The sequence below is a fragment of the Pseudophryne corroboree genome, chromosome 6 (genome assembly GCF_028390025.1).
Source record: "Pseudophryne corroboree isolate aPseCor3 chromosome 6, aPseCor3.hap2, whole genome shotgun sequence".
In the NCBI taxonomy this organism is placed as follows: Eukaryota; Metazoa; Chordata; class Amphibia; order Anura; family Myobatrachidae; genus Pseudophryne; species Pseudophryne corroboree.
This window is the reverse complement of record NC_086449.1, coordinates 300,048,460-300,066,172: the sequence shown is the minus strand read 5'-3', so window position 1 is coordinate 300,066,172 and position 17,713 is coordinate 300,048,460. Positions and strand designations below refer to the sequence as shown.

The following is a 17,713-nucleotide window of genomic DNA, read 5'->3' as shown; positions in this document are numbered from 1 at the left end:
GGGACCAGAGGTATTTTGGATATGGGATTTTTCCGTATTTTGGAATAATTGCATACCATAATGAGATATCATGGTGATGGGACCTAAATCTAAGCACAGAATGCATTTATGATACATATACACCTTATACACACAGCCTGAAGGTCATTTTAGCCAATATTTTTTATAACTTTGTGCATTAAACAAAGTGTGTCTACATTCACACAATTCATTTATGTTTCATATACAGCTTATACACACAGCCTGAAGGTCATTTAATACAATATTTTTAATAACTTTGTGTATTAAACAAAGTTTGTGTACATTGAGACATCAAAAAACAAAGGTTTCACTATCTCACTCTCACTCAAAAAAGTCCGTATTTCGGAATATTCCGTATTTCGGAATATATGGATATGGGATACTCAACCTGTAATATTTTTTTTAACCGACTAAAATAGAGCATGGTTTTTAGTGGGAAGGGGTGGGAATGGGTTAAAATCAAGAAAAAAATGCGTGGGGTCCCCCCTCCTAAGCATAACCAGCCTCGGGCTCTTCGAGCCGGTCCTGGTTGTAAAAATACGGGGGGGGGGGAAACGGACAGGGGATCCCCCATATTTTTAGAACCAGCACCGGGCTCTGCGTCCGGTCCTGGTGCAAAAAATACGGGGGACAAAAAGCGTAGGGGTCCCCCGTATTTTTTGTACCAGCACCGGGCTCCACTAGCTGGGGAGATAATGCCACAGCCGGGGGATACTTTTATACCGGTCCCTGCGGCCGTGGCATTAAATCCCCAACTAGTCACCCCTGGCCGGGGTACCCTGGAGGAGTGGGGACCCCTAAAATCAAGGGCCCCCCCCTCCAGCCACCCAAGGGCCAGGGGTGAAGCCCGAGGCTGTCCCCCCCATCCAAGGGCTGCGGATGGGGGGCTGATAGCCTTGTTGAAAATGAAAGAATAGTTTTTTGCAGGAGAACTACAAGTCCCAGCAAGCCTCCCCTGCAAGCTGGTACTTGGAGAACCACAAGTACCAGCATGCGGGGGGGAAACGGGCCCGCTGGTACCTGTAGTTCTACTGCAAAAAAAATATCCAAATAAAAACAGGACACGCACACCTTGAAAGTACAACTTTATTACATACATGCCGACACATACATACTTACCTATGTTGACACGACGTTCGGTCCACTTGTCCAAGTAGAATCCACGGGGTGTACCTGAAAATAAAATTATACTCACCTAAATCCAGTGTCCTGTTATTATTTGTAATCCTTGTACTTGGCACACAAAAAAACGCACACCCGATCCACACGGACTGAAAGGAGTCCCATGTTTACACATGGGACCCCTTTCCCCGAATGCTGTGACCCCCCGTGACTCCTGTCACAGAGGGTCCCTTCAGCCAATCAGGGAGCGCCACTTCGTGGCTCTCCTGATTGGCTATGCGCGTCTGAGCTGGCAGACAGCGCATCGCACAGCCCCTCCATTATATTCAATGGTGGGAACTTTGCGGTCAGCGGTGAGGTTACCCACGGTCAGCCGCTGACCGCGGATGACCTCACCGCTGACCGCAAAGTTCCCACCATTGAAGATAATGGAGGGGGCTGTGCAATGCGCGTATGACACCTCAGACGCGCATAGCCAATCAGGAGAGTGCCACGACGTGGCGCTCCCTGATTGGCTGAAGGGACCCTCTGTGACAGGAGTCACGGGGAGGGGGGGGTCTCTGCATTCGGGGAAAGGGGTCCCATGTGTAAACATGGGACCCCTTTCAGTCCGTGTGGATCGGGTATGCGTTTGTTTTTTTTTGCCGTACGTGGATTACAAATATCACTGGACACTGGATTTAGGAGAGTATAATTTTATTTTCAGGTACCCCGGGTTGTCGTCGACATTGGAGACGTGGACAGAGTCGGCATGTCAACATAGGTAAGTATGTATGTGTCGGCATGTATGTAATAAAGTTGTACTTTCAAGGTGTGCTGGTCCTGTTTTTATTTGGGTATTTTTTTGCAGTAGAACTACAGGTACTAGCGGGCCCGTTTCCCCCACCCCCACATGCTGGTACTTGTGGTTCTCCAAGTACCAGCTTGCGGGGGGGCTTGCTGTGACTTGTAGTTCATCTGCAAAAAAAAAAAACAATATTCATTCATTTTCAACAAGGCCATCAGCCCCCCATCCGCAGCCCTTGGATGGGGGGGCAGCCTCGGGCTTCACCCCTGGCCCTTGGGTGGCTGGGGGGGGGGACCCCTTGATTTAAGGGGTCCTCACTCCTCCAGGGTACCCCGGCCAGGGGCGACTAGTTGGGTATTTAATGCCACGGCTGCAGGGACGGGTATAAAAGTGTCCCCCGGCTGTGGCATTATCTGTCCAGCTAGTGGAGCCCGGTGCTGGTACAAAAAATACGGGGGACCCCTACGCTTTTTGTCCCCCGTATTTTTTGCACCAGGCGCAGAGCCCGGTGCTGGTTGTTAAAATACGGGGGATCCCCTGTCATTTTTTCCCCCGTATTTTTGCAACCAGGACCGGCTCAAAGAGCCTGAGGCTGGTTATGCTTAGTAGGGGGGACCCCAAGCATTTTTTTCCAGTGTTTTTTTAACCATTTCTGCGCCGTCGGAAAAGTCGAATCCAGGACGCACTTATCAGTCAATTCCTCCGTTTTTTGACAGCGGGACTGTCGAATCCGTTTTGTATTGAATATGTCGAATTCCGGCACCACCCGGCTGGAATTCGACAGTCGAATTGTGTAGAATTTAAAAACGGTCGAATTCCAGCCGGAATTCGACCGCAATTGCATATACCCCCATATATCCCCGCCTCCTGGCTCCGGCAAATCAGTTGTTTTTTCAAAGCTCAAGGCAGGAGCATTATAGAGAGCCCTAATCAGGCGAGAACACCACACATGCACACCCTTCCGTACAAGAAGGAAGAGTTTAGTGAGAGAAAGGATCCTCAAATCAGGTGCGTCAGGGTGGGCTCCCTGTGGATCCTGTGGACTTAGGAGAAATACCGTTATCAACAGCAAGTTCTCATCATAACGATTATTTCTCCGGCAGGGTCCACAGGTTATCCACAGGATAACATTGGGATGTCCCAAAGCAATTTAGTGGTGGAGACGCTCCTGATTGGACAGGAGAATCCTTCGCCCGAATTCAGCGTCCTGAGATGCAAAGGTATCAACGGCATAATGTCTAACGAATGTGTTAATGGAGACCATGTGGCTACCTAACATATCTATTCTGCTGAAGCACCACCAGAGCCGGATTAACAATGGGGCGGATGGAGCTGCAGCTCCAGGCCACCCCATCAAAATAGGCCCACAGCATCCCCTGCTGCTGGAAACAGGAAAAAATGTTTTTCCTGTTCCAGCATGTCAGTAGCACCAGAATGCCTCCCTGCGCTGAAACATTTCTCTTCTCCTCCCCTTGCTTGCCGGGATGCAGGGTGATTTAGCAACTTGTCTGGTCCCGTGACCCCTGTGTAGGGCGGCTAGTGATCCTTGCTCAATGATAAAGGTAAGGTAGTTTTCCCTCAAGGGGGCGTGGCCACGGGTCCGTGATTAGGCCACGCCCCCGGTCTTTCTAGTGCTCATGCTGTGTCCGGATTCCGGAAGGCTCAGTGTCTGGGGGAAATGGGGGAGAGTGGGAGGGCTGTGGGAACAGGGATTTTGTGTTGGAAAGGACAGGCTGGGGGTGTGCGTAGTGACTGGGATGAACAGGGTGAGAGTGTGTCTATGGTGACTGGAGGGGACAGGCTGTGGGTGGGGAGGGGGGGGAGGGTGCTGGGTGGAACAGGCTTTGTGTGTATGTACAGTATGTATGTATGTACTGTATGTGTGTGGTGTGTGTAGGGACAGGGGAAACAGGCTGTGTGTGTAGGGAGGCGAGGGGAGCAGACTTTGTGTGTCTGTGGTGACATGGGTATGTTGCTGGGATTAGTTGCGCGCATAGACTGGGCTGCTCACATTGGAAGCTATGCTCAGGCGCATGTCTGTGGACACTCGGTCCTTGAGGTCCTTGTGCATTTGGCTGCACTATGTGCACTGGGAGGGGCTTTGTTGTCGACGGAGTGTTGGCTGCAGGGGGGTGGGGGTACGTGGAGGGTCGCTGGTCTTCCAGCTCAGGGGATCCCGCCAGTGGCGGTTTTAGGTGCGGGTTAGCAGGGCGTTCGCCCGGGGCGCTTTGGCCTGAGGCTGCAGTTACCCCACCAGCGCCATCAGCACCCATCTGCTGACTGCACCGCAATACCCCCCACCACTTCCTGCTGCCGGCCAGCCGGCCCGTCCTGGCCACTTCACACTGCCCGCACCTCACCGCTGCCTCCTGCCGACTACCCCCCTCTATTGGAGGCTTCCTGCCGGCCACCTCCTGCCACTACTTACTCCCCTTCAGCTTCACGCTGGGCGGATGTATGAGGAGAGCATAGAGCCACGGGACCACAGGCGCCAAATGGTGAGTGACGGCTAGCTGGTGCAATTTGTATAATGGGCTACCTGGCGCAATGTGTATAAGGGGCAACCTGGCACAGTGTATAAGGGGCAACCTAGCACAGTGTATAAAAGGGGCTACCTGGCGCAGTTTGTATAACAGACTCTACCTGGTACAGTGTGTAAAAGAGGCTAACCGGCGCAGTTTGTATAACGGGCTCTACCTGGCACAGATTGTATAACGGCTCTACCTTACGCAGTGTGTATATCTGGCTTTACCTCGCGCAACATGTATTAAAGGGACTGGTGAAACGTGTATAAAAGGGGCTCTACCTGGCATAACGTGAATAAAAGGGGCTCTGTGAAGATGGCCCGGGAAGATCGTGACAGCTATCTGGCTGCTGCTTATTGCTAAGGGAAGCCGGGATAAATAGCTGCTGCACAGACAGAGGCGTGCACCTCCAACCAACCGTAAGTTATACCACCTGTCAGCCGGCATATAACATCAGCAAGGCACCACAACACCGCAAGCCCTCACTCAGACGTCTAGCTATTATCTCAAGGACAGTGCTATACAAGTGTTCCCCTAGTGAACTTCTACTTACCGCTGGTGCTCCCCATGCCCATATCTGTCTTCATACACTTCCCTCACACATCCACCCTGAATACTGGCAAATATTTCATGTTGTATGTGTCGTACACATTACATTCTACACACTTCTATTAGACACTGGCCAGCACCTATATCACCATCCTTAATATGTTTTTAGATTGTTTTGATACTCACTTCTGGGCCAATACATTGATTGAACTGTATCGATTTATTACTAATAAAATATACCAGCGTATCGTATATATATATATATAGAGAGAGAGAGAGAGAGAGAAAGAGATAGAGCTATAGATATATATAGATATATATGGGATGTAGTTATGTGATCACCAGTCACAATAGCTCCCCCTGCATCCCGAAGCCTGACAATCCCGACAGTTGGCATGTCGACTAAAAGGGACTATTCCCACTCGTGGGTATCCACGACACCCATAGAGTGGAAATAGAACCTGTGGTGAGCGTAGCCGGGATCCCAGCCGCCGGTAACACATACCCAACCCTATTATGTAGAGAGAGATAGATAGATAGATAGATAGATATAGAAGAAAGAATGGAAATGTAATACCACCAGAAACAGTATAACCTGCATCACATGCTGTAGTAACGGTTGTCAATGCTTCGGTCCCCTTCCGGACCAATTTCAAGACCACCAACAATTACAGCAGCCGCTCTCAAGCCAAAAATAACCTGCAGTTAGTTACTTGTTGGCTTGAGACTGGCTGCTGTAATTATTGGCAGACTCAAGGGACAATGGGGGTCATTCCGAGTTGATCGCTCGCTGCAGATTTTTGCAGCGCAGCGATCAGGTAAAAAAACTGCAAAGCTGCGCATGCGCACGCGCGTCGTACGAGTACAAAGAGCATCGTTGCTGTGCAATGGATCTAGGGAAGAATTCATTCGCACAGCCAATCGCAAGGAGATTGACAGGAAGAGGGCGTTTATGGGTGGCAACTGACCGTTTTCTGGGAGTGGTAGGGAAAACGCAGGCGTGTCCGTGTTTTTGCAGGGCGGATGTTTGATGTCAATTCCGGCACCAAAAAGACTGAAGTGATCGCAAGCGCTGAGTAAGTCCAGAGCTACTCAGAAACTGCTCAAAATGTTTTTGCAGAGCTCGGCTGCAAGGTGTTCGCACACTTGCAAAGCGAAAATACACTCCCCCATGGGCGGCAACTATGCGTTTGTACGGCTGCTAAAAGTAACTAGCGAGCGATCAATGTGTGGCGGACCCTGCGTGACACAACCCCTAGTCACAATCCTGCTGTTGCTGGTCACTCCCACTGTGACGGTATACAATAGGCCCTTCATAAATTTCAGCTCCAGGCCCGTTTGGTCCTTAATCTGGCACTGAGCACCACATTGTGCTGCCCATAATTGACCTACCTTACAAGTAGAATGAGCAGAGACATTAAGCGAAACAGGGAGATCAGCTTGAGAGTATGCGTCTGAAATTTTCATCCGAAGCCACTTCGCCAGGGTCTGCTTATCAGCAGGCCATCGTCTCTTGTGAAATCCATAGAGAGCGAAGAGAGTGTCTGTCTTTCTGATAGCACTGGTACGATCCACGTAGATCCTTAATGCTCGGACTACGTCCAATTATGCATCTCCTGTAGAGAGGTCCGGCCCCTGGAAGATAGAGACTACAATTTCTTTCTTAAGGTGGAAGTTAGACACCACCTTAGGAAGATACCCAAATTTGGTTTTAAAAACAGCTCTCTGGATTAAATTTTTTTATTTTTTTTTAAACAGAAATTGAGGGCGACATAACAATGCCCCTTTTTTTTAAACTCTAACTGAAGCAATAGCCAGTACAAAGAGAACTTTTAGCTGTCAACCATTTAAGATCCACTCTTTTTAGTGGTTCAAATGGGGCAACTTGAAGGGCCTTTAGGACTAAATTTAAGTCCAAAGGCACTGTAGGAGGAACAAAGGAAGTTGAATGTGCAACAATCCCTGGAAAAAAGTTTGCACATCCTGCAAGTATAGCAATTTTCTTTTGGAACCATACAGTCAATGCTGAACTTAGACTCTCAAGGAAGCCACCAATAAACCTTTATGCAATCCTGCTTGAAGGAATGCTATGACTCTGGAAACTCTGTAAAACCAAGGGTCAAATTTTTGATCACTGCACCATTGAATATAGGCTTGCCATATTTGGTGATAAATGCGAGCTGAGGAAAGTTTCATTACTTTGAGCATAGTTTGAATTACCTGTTGTGAGAATCATCTTGCCTTCAGGCTGGAAGTCTCAAGAGCCACGCCATCAAAGACAGTTGATACAGGTGTTTGTGATAATCAGGACCCTATGACAGTAGATTTGGATGTTGAAGGAGTAGGAATGGAGCATCCATCGACATCCTCTGCAGATCTGCGTACCAATGTCTTCTGGACCAAGCCGGAGCTATTAGTATCACGGCACCCTTATCTTGTCTTACCGTTCACATCACCTGGGATCACAAGGCGATTGGTGGAAACACATGAGCCAGACGAAAGTTGACAAGTCATTCACAATGGTCGCTCTTGGATCCTTTGTTATTGACCCGTATGCGGAAACTTTGTTGTTCTGATGGGACGCCATGAGATCTACCTCCGGTAACTCCCACTAGCTACCAGAGTTTATAAGACCCTGGCCTGTAAAGCCCATTTGTTTGCATTAATGGTTTGTCGACTGAGAAAATCCGCTTCCCAGTTTAGGACTCCCGGAATGAATGCTGCAGACAATGACGTTCTGCCTACCTTAAGGTGTAACTTACCTTCTTCATTGTGTTTTGGCTACGAGTTCCTCCCTGATGGTTGAGGTACGCTACTGCCATTTCAATGTCCGAGCGGATTCGAACTGGTTTCATCAGGAGAATATTCTTTGACTGAATAAATGCCAAATATGTGGCCCGAAGATCCACTATATTTATTGGCAGGCAACCTTCTTCCTTGGTGCACTGCCCCTGGAAACAACTGCTTCCTGACAATTCTCCCCAGCCCTGCAGGCTGGCATCCATTGTCAGTTTCCCAATCTGAAACCAAAGGAGCCTCCATTTGTCCAGATAGGATGTCTGTAGCCACCAGGCTATTGACTTCCTAACTTCCAGAGGAAATACCATAATCTGCGCTTTTATTGTCTGACGAAAAACCTTTCCACTTGGAAAGGATTAAATGTTGCAGATGTATTAAGTGGAACTGAGTATACTCCATCATGTTGAATGTCTACACCATCAAACCCATCACAAGCATTACCGCATAAATGGATACCATTTGACTGTGTAGCAACTCCTGAATCCTTAAGTGAATTTTGGATATTTTGTTCAGAAGTAAAATTACTCTCTGAATACCCAATTCCAACACAGCCACCAAGTGAGTCATCCGTTGTGACGGAACCAGAGACGACTTTGCCCAATTTATGAGCCAACCGTATCTCTGTAACAAGCTGTTGTCTGTTGCAGAGGACACTGAATAATTCCGAAGACTGTGCCAGAATTAATAAGTCGTCGAGGTATGGATTTTCTAAAATCCTTATCCCCTGCAAACGGAGATAAGATGCCATCACCACCATAATTTTGATGAATACTCTGGGAGCTGTGGTCAGTCCAAATGGTAGGGCCTGAAACTGAAAATAATGCTGGAGGATAGCAACCCCGACATAGCGCTGATGGGACAGTGCTATAGGAACATGTAGGTTAGCATCCTGGATATCCAGGGATACCATATAATCCCCTGGCTCCATGGCCAAAATTATGGAACGTAAAGTCTCCATATGAAACAGAGGTACCCAAATGTACTTGTTCAGCGCTTTGAGATAGAGTATGGGCCGAAACGACCCATTTGGCTTCTGGACTAAAAACAACCTTGTCCATGCTATGCAGGAAGAACTGGCATTATCACTCCTGACTGAAGCAACTCCTGAACTGCCTCTTGCAAAGCCCTGGTCTTCGTTTACACTGAAGACGGGCTGGAACAAACATTTAATGAGGGTGTTTCTTGAAAACACCTGCAGCACCTGGTATTCCCAGGTGGTTTACCATCCAATTACTAACCAGGACCAACACTGCTTAGCTTCCAAGATCAGATAAGATTGGGCATGTCCAGTGTGGTGTGGCTGTAGATAATAACCGTGAGATACCGCTTCTTGCACCCAGGCATCTGTATTAGACTGCTGCCAGATCTGTGCAAACAGAAAAAGTCAGCCTCCCACCCTGGTTTCTCCCAGGTGGAGGCCTGCACCATCAGGTTGATGGCTTATCTTCAGATTTGAAAACCCGGTCCACTGGTAGACCAATACCTTTTAGTCTTACCAGACTTGCTGTATTGGGACCGTTTGCCAATACCATCCTTTCCTTTGGCTTTTCCTTGATTCCGAAAGGACCAAAAAGCTGGAAACTAGGCTTGAATTTATGTGCGAAAGGAGACTCCACTTTCTAGGGAGTCTGCTTCAGACTCCAAAATACTGTTTGATTCTTTACCAAAAAGAATAACTCTAGTAAACAAGGAACCTACCTGGACTCTGAGTCAGCTTAACATGTACATAGCCAACCCACTCTGCGAGCTGCTACTGCCGAAGCTGATGCCCGAGAGGCAATTGTACCCATATCCAGGGCTGCTTATTGCGGCTTGTTTGATATGTGCAATATGGGATTTTTGCTCTCTAGATGCCACTGAAAGATCCTCCTTCAATGCATCAGCATAGGCTGCCACTGCTTACACCATCCAGGCTGAAGCCATGGCTGGTCTAATGATTGCCCAAGACAAGGAAAAAAAATGTTTTTTAAAAAACCATTGACTCCTATCCGTGACATCCTTTATTTATGTTGAAAGCAGAAGTAATGTAGATTTTCGCAGCAATCTATGACATGCGAACCTACTTTGGGAGCCACCTCCCTTTTTTAAACAGTCCCTAGCTGGACGAGGATAATTGGAATTCCATTATTTGGAATTCTAACTTCTTACTGGGCGCAACTCAGACCTCTTGCACAATTTCCATCAGCTGTTTTTGGGACATTTAAAACACAGTTGCCTTAGTTTTTAACACAGGCTCTGCTGCCTCTTCTAAGTATAGAATGGCTTACATAGCACTAATTAGCTCAGGTATGTCCACTGAGCTGAGACCTTCCTCCAAAGTGCAATGAGTCCTCATCTAAGACATGTGTAAACTGAAGATGTTCATGTCTATGTGATTTACTTATCACCGGCCTTTCAGCCTGCTTTTATTGAAAGGCTGCTAATTCCCGAGGTGGATAAACCTCAGAATGAATGGTGCATGTAAGGGTTAATAAAGTAACCTATCCCTGGTATAGGAGATGGCATTATCTATTCAGCTATATTGGATAATGTCTGTGCAAAGTAGCCCATGAAGGTTCAACTAGAACCTGTGCTTGCCTCAGTAATTCAAGAGGCTTCGGTGACAACTAAAACATTTTGCACATAATCCCTTTTGAACCAGATCCTGATAGGTTAACCCAGCTTCGCAAGACAAACATGAAATGAGTGTTGGTGCTGCTGTGGAAACTGTATTTTCCTCACCCTTGCCGCTCTTAGACACGATAAACAAATCACACACCTGTACAGTGTTACTACACAATTCGTGACTGTAATAATATCAAAATTTGTTAAAGTGACATACAATCCCACCCTACCCTGCTTTGCACCAGCACGGAGGATCGGAATACACAGAAAAACTGACAGAATTATAGTAAAGTCAGCAATCACACTAGCAATCAGTCACAGGTTATACATTAGTATAATAAGCAATAGAAGCACGTAGGAGAGACTTATTACTGCATTACCTTAAATAGGATTTAACCGTATTCAGTCGCACAGCGAAAGAAAACAGCAATAGTTATCAGACTCCTATGCATTAGGCACTTATCCAACTATTCGTACTCAAAAAGGTAGATAGAGACTTAGTGCTGTATTACCAGACTCAGTGGAGTGGAATACAGGGAGACTCACCCCGCTTCCAGGATTGATCAATACTTTAGCGAACGCTGAGTGGATCCAGACGCTGTACACACTCGCCCCGTGAACCTACAGTGAACACAGATGCCCAAGTTAACATTGACGCACCAGTCACGCAGCCGCCGATGCTGCGACTGGGTCCCCTTAGAAACACAGCATCTCAGACGGAATCAGGAAATCAGTTCATGGCAGGAGACTCGGAGGAAACTGGTCATGAACCGGGGGGGGGGGGGGGGGGGTACGACCAAGGGAGCGTCTGAATCCCCACTGCTGACATCAACCTTAGGGATCGCAGCCTCATACTACCCCTGGATCCTGTAATCCCTAGGGCCAAGCGCTGGTGCAGCCGAGGTGGCAGCTGTGTCAGCGACTGTTTGGTACTCTCCTCCCAAAACAGTGCAGCAATGTCAGTGTTCCCCCTCTAAGCGGAACCGATGCCTTACCTTCTCCCCGTGCTCCGGCCACAGACTGGTAACGTCTGCTGGACTTGCTAGTAAATCCGATACAGACGCCCGCCGAAACAGCACTGTACTCATGGGTAAGCGCTGTCGCAACCCAGCGGGGAGTGGTTGGAGCGACTCTTTCTAAGGTAAGTATAAGACACTTTTTAGAAAGATCGCTCAAAAAAAAAAGTAAGACTATAAAAATAAATTAAAGCTTATGGCTGCTAAAATCAGCAGCCCTCTTAACCATGGTCGGCTCCTGCCGCACCAAAAAAAAATAAAAAATAAAAAACTGATTTGCCTGAGCCAGGAGGCGGGGATATATGGATACCGATTAGTGCAAATCTGCTGTCGCAAGATCATATTTCAAGGTTATCCTGTGGATAACCTGTGGATCAAGCGGAAAGAAAATAAAAAGAGAAATTTATAGAACCAAGAGTGAAAGAAGGAGCTGAATCAAATAGGTATAGAAGAGAGGCAAAAGGAAAAGAATAATTAAAAAGAAAGGCATAAGATTAGAGATAAGATAGAATAGTAAGGAGAGAAAATATCCTCATCACAACCATATGGTACGATGGAGGGCAGAGTTATCATGTGAGCAGCATATGTCAGTGTTTCTTTGAAGCTCAACCACTCAAACCAGGTAGCGGTAAACTGGGATGAGGATTGGCTTCAGGAGTAAGTAAAGTATTCCATGGCAATATAAAAGTCAATCCTTCAGAACCACTTGGAAATGGGGGGGTTGCATAGCAGACCGCCAGAAGCATGGAATAGTGGCTTCAGCAGCGTTCATAAGATGTCGCAGTACAGATTTCTTGAATTGGGATAAGGAGATATCCATTAGACTAAGAAGCCAAAACTCCGGAGTCTCAGGGACTGGGTAGCCAGTGAGTTGTCGAGTGATAGACTGGACCTGCTGCCAGAAGCCAGACAATACTGGGCATTGCCACCATATGTGGAGGGGGGTGCCCTGCGATTGGCCACATCTCCATGCAGACTGCGGACATACTCGGAAACATTTGGTGGACACGATCAGGGCAGCAGTAACATCTACAAATAAAGTTGTATTGTGTTTCTAATAACTGGAGAGAAGGAGAGCTGGCAAAGGTGAAATGGTACACCCAAGACCATTGGTGAGCAGATAAAGTTACCTCTGTAAGTCTCTTTGTCAGGCCACGACAAATAGGGGAGGCTGAAGGGAAAGACTGGCGAGACAATGTGTATATAATAGAGAAACTAAGTGTTGTGGTCACCTTGAAACAAAGATTCAAATGGCATCGGGTTCCACCCATCTACACAGGCCGGTAACGAGGCAATATAATGCAAGTGTCGTGAATAGGCCCAGAAAGAGCGGTATGCCTGCACAAAGATTTGTTGCAGGTCTGCAAAGGAACGGACACCATCCAGTCCCATGAAATGACCTAGTCAGGAGACACTAGCCCTAGACCAGACTAACAAGGGAGACAGGTAAGGGGGCTTGGAGGCAAGTCCGGGTTATGTAGTAAGGGCATGGGTAGTGAAGGACCTGGGCTAAAAGATGCCAAATGTTTAAATTTCTTGCAACAGTTGAGAGTTGGGTCTAAGGTGGGGTGCCTGGTGCGAGGGATTCTCTGGAGGCATGGAAGAATGCGTGAGGGGGTGTCAATGGCAGACTCTGCAATTAGTGGCCATTGCTTACTAGCAGGGAGTCGGGACATCTCAAGGACCCTGCTAAGTGGACAGCATGGTAATAGCTAAGGAAATAGGGTAGCTGGAGACCCCCCACCACACGATTACAGATCAGGACCAACTGGGAGAGTCGATGACCCTTCCGACCCCATACAAAATGACCCACTAAAGCTTGCAGCTGCTACTTTGCTTGTTATTACTGAAAGCTGCCACTGCTAAGGAGGTATTCAACTATCCACTACTGATTATTGAGGGGTCCCAGCCCGCCTGTAGGATAAAACCAGTACTCATCATCGGTGTGTTTAGAGCTGCAGCCACACACAGACATTGGGACTCAGGCGGAATCACAATTGGGACATACCTAGCCACTGGCCTGGGGATCAAATAAGGAGGTCACCACTACCTACTACTATATAGTGGTGAGATACAGAGAGCAGTCTCGGATTATGCCCACGATCTAACAACTTGACTTCACTACAGATTTCCCAGCCACAGGAATATAGAGATAAAAGCCTCGCGGAGGAGTTCAGATATTCAGAGCTACCGATTTGCTGTAATTAATCTTAAAAGTTTGATAAAGAATTAAATCTATGAAATTCCTGCATGAGGGCGGGTAAAAAAAAAAAGTCACTGGATCAGTCATAGTAGCGAGGAGATCATCAGCATATAATGCCAGTTTATACTCGCAATTACAAGCCCGCACACCATGGATGCTTGGGTTGGCCCGGATTGCCCTCGCCAACACCTCCATGCAGAGCACAAATATAAGCGGGGACAGAGGACACCATTGCCTCGTTCCATTCCATATTAGAAAGGGGTCTGAAAGGGCACCATTCACACAGGCTCTAAGCGAGGGGGATCTATATAGGGCCTGAATACGGTAAAGGCAGGTCGGACCAAAACCATGTTCCCGAGAAGACCTTCAATATATTGCCAGTCAATTCTATCGAAGGCCTTCTCCGTGTCAGTGGACAAGAGAATCATGTGGGAAGTTCCCACCAGAGCAAGATGGATAAGATCAATGATCTTTAACGTATTGTTTTTTGACTCTCGACCAATAATGAATAATGAATCCCACCTGATCCCCATGTACCACCACAGGGAGAAGGGGACACAACCGGATTGCAAGCAACTTAGCTAAATGCTTCACATCACAGTTTAAAAGAGATAGGTCTATAGCTCGAGCACTAAGCAGGGTCCTTATCCTCCTTTGGCATCACAGATATATGGTCTTCAAGAGCATTGGGGATGGTGGTGGGGGGAGCTGTCTCATAGGAAATGGAGTTGCACGCTTTCAGAAATAAAAAGGTAGGAGGGACAATTTAAAGGATATATAGATTACAGGGAAGCCGTCCGGACCCGGACTTTTTCCAGTTGGAGTAGCAGATAGGGTCGCCTCCAACTCCTCTGTATTGAAAGGCTGTTCCAGGATATCCAAGTCACCCTCACCAAATTTCATCTCTGTAAGACAGTCCTGGATCAGAACTTTCAAATCAGGAAGGGCATGGAGGGATTGATCCTTCTTCAGGTTGAATAAAGATGCATAATATTTTTGGAAAGATTTCATGACCTGAGAAAGTGTGTACAGCATCCCCCCCCCCCCCCCCCACCCCCAGCATCCCAGATGGAATGGACATAATACTGCAGCCTATGAGACCTTAACACCCGAGCAAGCATAGAACTTGACTTATTGCCCCAAAGTTACAATTTATGGTGACATTTAGTCATTTCTAATTTGGTTTTAGCCCGCAGAAGTTTGAGCGCCTGCTGGGCCTCAGTTAGTTCCAGTAGGACCCCAGCATCAAGCAAGGACTGGTGGGAGGTTTCAAGGCCTGAAATACGGTCAATAAACTGTTGTCTTTGAGCAACTCGCTCCTTTTTTAAACGGAGAACCCAGCTGTATTCACTTGACCCGAACTACGCATTTGTGTGCCTCCCAAAATGTGATGCTAACATCTGTGGCATGGTTATCTGCAATATAATCAGATATGGTGGAGGCAAGGTGGGCTTTAAGGAGAGGGTCATTGACCAATGAATTATTAAACCGCAAGGTCCATGGTTTAGTGGGAGCTGGGGAATGATTAACAGACGCATACACCGGGGCATGATCTGACCAGGATATGTGACAGATAGTGCTGGAGGGAAAGAGATGCAAAAACATATGGTCCACTACAAAATAGTCTGGACGTGAGTATATAGTATGGGGAGGGGAGAAAAACAGAAAATCCTCCTCAGTTGGGTGTTGCGTTCTCCATAAGACGGTACTCACGCAGAAGTTGCATGTCAAACGTCGGGGAGATGAGGGTGAGCAATCATTGGATCTAAGGACCAATTAAAGTCCTCCTCTAAAATCAAACAGCCTGCCTTGAGATGATCTAAATGCTGTAAGATCTTGGCAAGGAACGGTCTTTGGTTTTGATTAGGGCAGTATATATTGGCAAAAGTATACAACTGATTATAGATTTTGCATTTGAGAACCTGACCTGTACCTTCCTCTAAAACAAAGTGTGATATGTCAGTAACCGGGAGTCAGCGGGAGAGCAAAATCGCCACCCCGAGGTACTTACTCAGAGGGATAATAATAATTACCCACTTTAGGGGAGGCCTGAAACTTAAAGTGCGTCTCTTGAACAAAGGCGTCATCCACACGTTCTGCGCGGAGCTCACGTAACAAGGTGGACTGTTTTTCGGAAATATCAATCCCCTTCACATTTAAGGAACATCGCTTAATATCAGAGGACGACATGGCAGCTCAATTCACACCAGAAAATGGGTAAAAGAAAATACATGAACTTACCACCAAAATGAGGAAGCATAGACATTGACCGGGACAAAGAGCACCACGAGGTGATGATGAGAGAGGAGGTAGTAGAGAGAAAAGAAAGAAAGGAGAAAAGAAGAAGCAACAAAAAGACAAGAGAACAAAAACATACAGACTAAAATGCAATAACATCAAAAGACACCGTGATTTGTTAAGATAGCCGCCATTGGGCCACATGGACTGACATCCATCGCTTAAAGTCCAATGTAGGACGGCGGACCGACCCAACTGAGGTAAGGCAGAGACAACACCGCCCAGGATAACAGTAAGCAAATACATGAGACATTGGGCATACACTTACTAGTCAGTCGAAAGCAAGTAAGAGTACCCCTGCGTCAAAATAGAGAATATATAGAAGATATACAGCAAGGATTTATTTGCATGAACAGTTATGAAAACATTATAAAACCATGGAATGTATTAATGCAGGTGCAGTGATAAAAAGTGTGTGGGGGGGTAGGAAGGGACAGTATACACTACTCCCAACAAACAGCAAACCTCCGGAGAGGTAACACGGGCAATCAGGTGGCCCAATTATGGAAGGCAGAGTCACGAAGAGACTACCTCAGGACCTACATAATGGAAGTGGAAGGACTACTATCTCAGGACCTACATAATGGAAGTGGAAATGGAACCTACTGGGAAGTCCAAGTAGTATCAAGTTCCACTTGGCCCAAAGGCGTAGATGATGTACCCCGCTTCCGGTTACTGACAGGGGTCCATGAAGCACGAGGAGAGGCGAGCTGCGGCAAGTCAAACCGGCAATGGCATTGCATCCAATCCACTCCACTAGTAGAGGCTTGGTTATGGACAGTGCAGTACAGAAATTGTCCAAGTCATCTGGTGTTTGCAAGGACACCTGTCAGACTTCGTGGGAAGCCTGGATACTTAAAGGGAAGCCCCAACAGAACCTTATGCCGTTCTCCTTCAAGGCATCCGTAAGAGGCCTGAGGGAACGGCACTGCTAGAGTGTTTGCCACCCAAGGTCAGTAAAAATTTGTAAACTGCACCACTGAATTCCAGACTATCTAGCTTGCGGGCCTTGGTAATGACCCCCTCCTTAACGTAGGAATAGTGGAGGCAACATATAATGTTCCTGGGAGCCTCATATGAAAGACCCTTTGGGCGCAGTGCCCGGAAAGCCCGCTCAAACAAGATGTTGACCGGATTCACATCGGTGACTTCGTTGAGGATCTTGGTGAGAGCGTTGACAATTCCAGAGCACTGTACATCCTCCGGTAGCCACCGGATACATAGGATTGTTTCTCCTTCCTCTATTATTGAGGTCATCCTGATGACACTGCATCGCCTTCAGTTCTTGCGCTTGTAAAGTGACAGGATCGTGAAGCTGCCATTGAAATGTGGCAATCTCCTCAATATGATCCTCGATGGCGGACACTTAGTTGGTCATTTGAGAAACATCAGCCTGAAGGGTGCTATTTCTTCTGATGTAGTAACTGCTGCTGCTTATGGTATCTGCTATACGAAGACGATACCTATTTTTGCAATTACACTGTTCTAACAAACTGCCAATTGTTAATAGGTTTGAGGATTTTTTTTAATTAACATGGACACTTCATTATTTCACACTTAAAATGTCATTATAGCTCTATCTGTGACCCTGCCATTATGCTAGCATCTTTTATTATGCAATTAGAGCATTTCAAGAAAATTCAATTTTTTCACAGTTTATGATCTGGCAGAGCAGAGACATACACTATAAACAGTAAGCAATAAGCTGAAAGTCAGAGAGAATTGCCAGTTTGCTTTGTGGTGGAGCTGATCATACTAAAATTATCTGAAAAACCCACAAAAACAAATG

At 46.9% G+C, this 17,713-nt stretch overlaps 1 protein-coding gene and 1 pseudogene across 1 annotated transcript in view; both read right to left on the bottom strand.

Moving 5' to 3' along the window:
* Positions 1-17,713, bottom strand: part of MINDY2 (MINDY lysine 48 deubiquitinase 2) — a 353,927-nt gene that overhangs the window by 280,753 nt on the left and 55,461 nt on the right.
* Positions 8,993-9,111, bottom strand: LOC134939056 (5S ribosomal RNA; annotated as a pseudogene).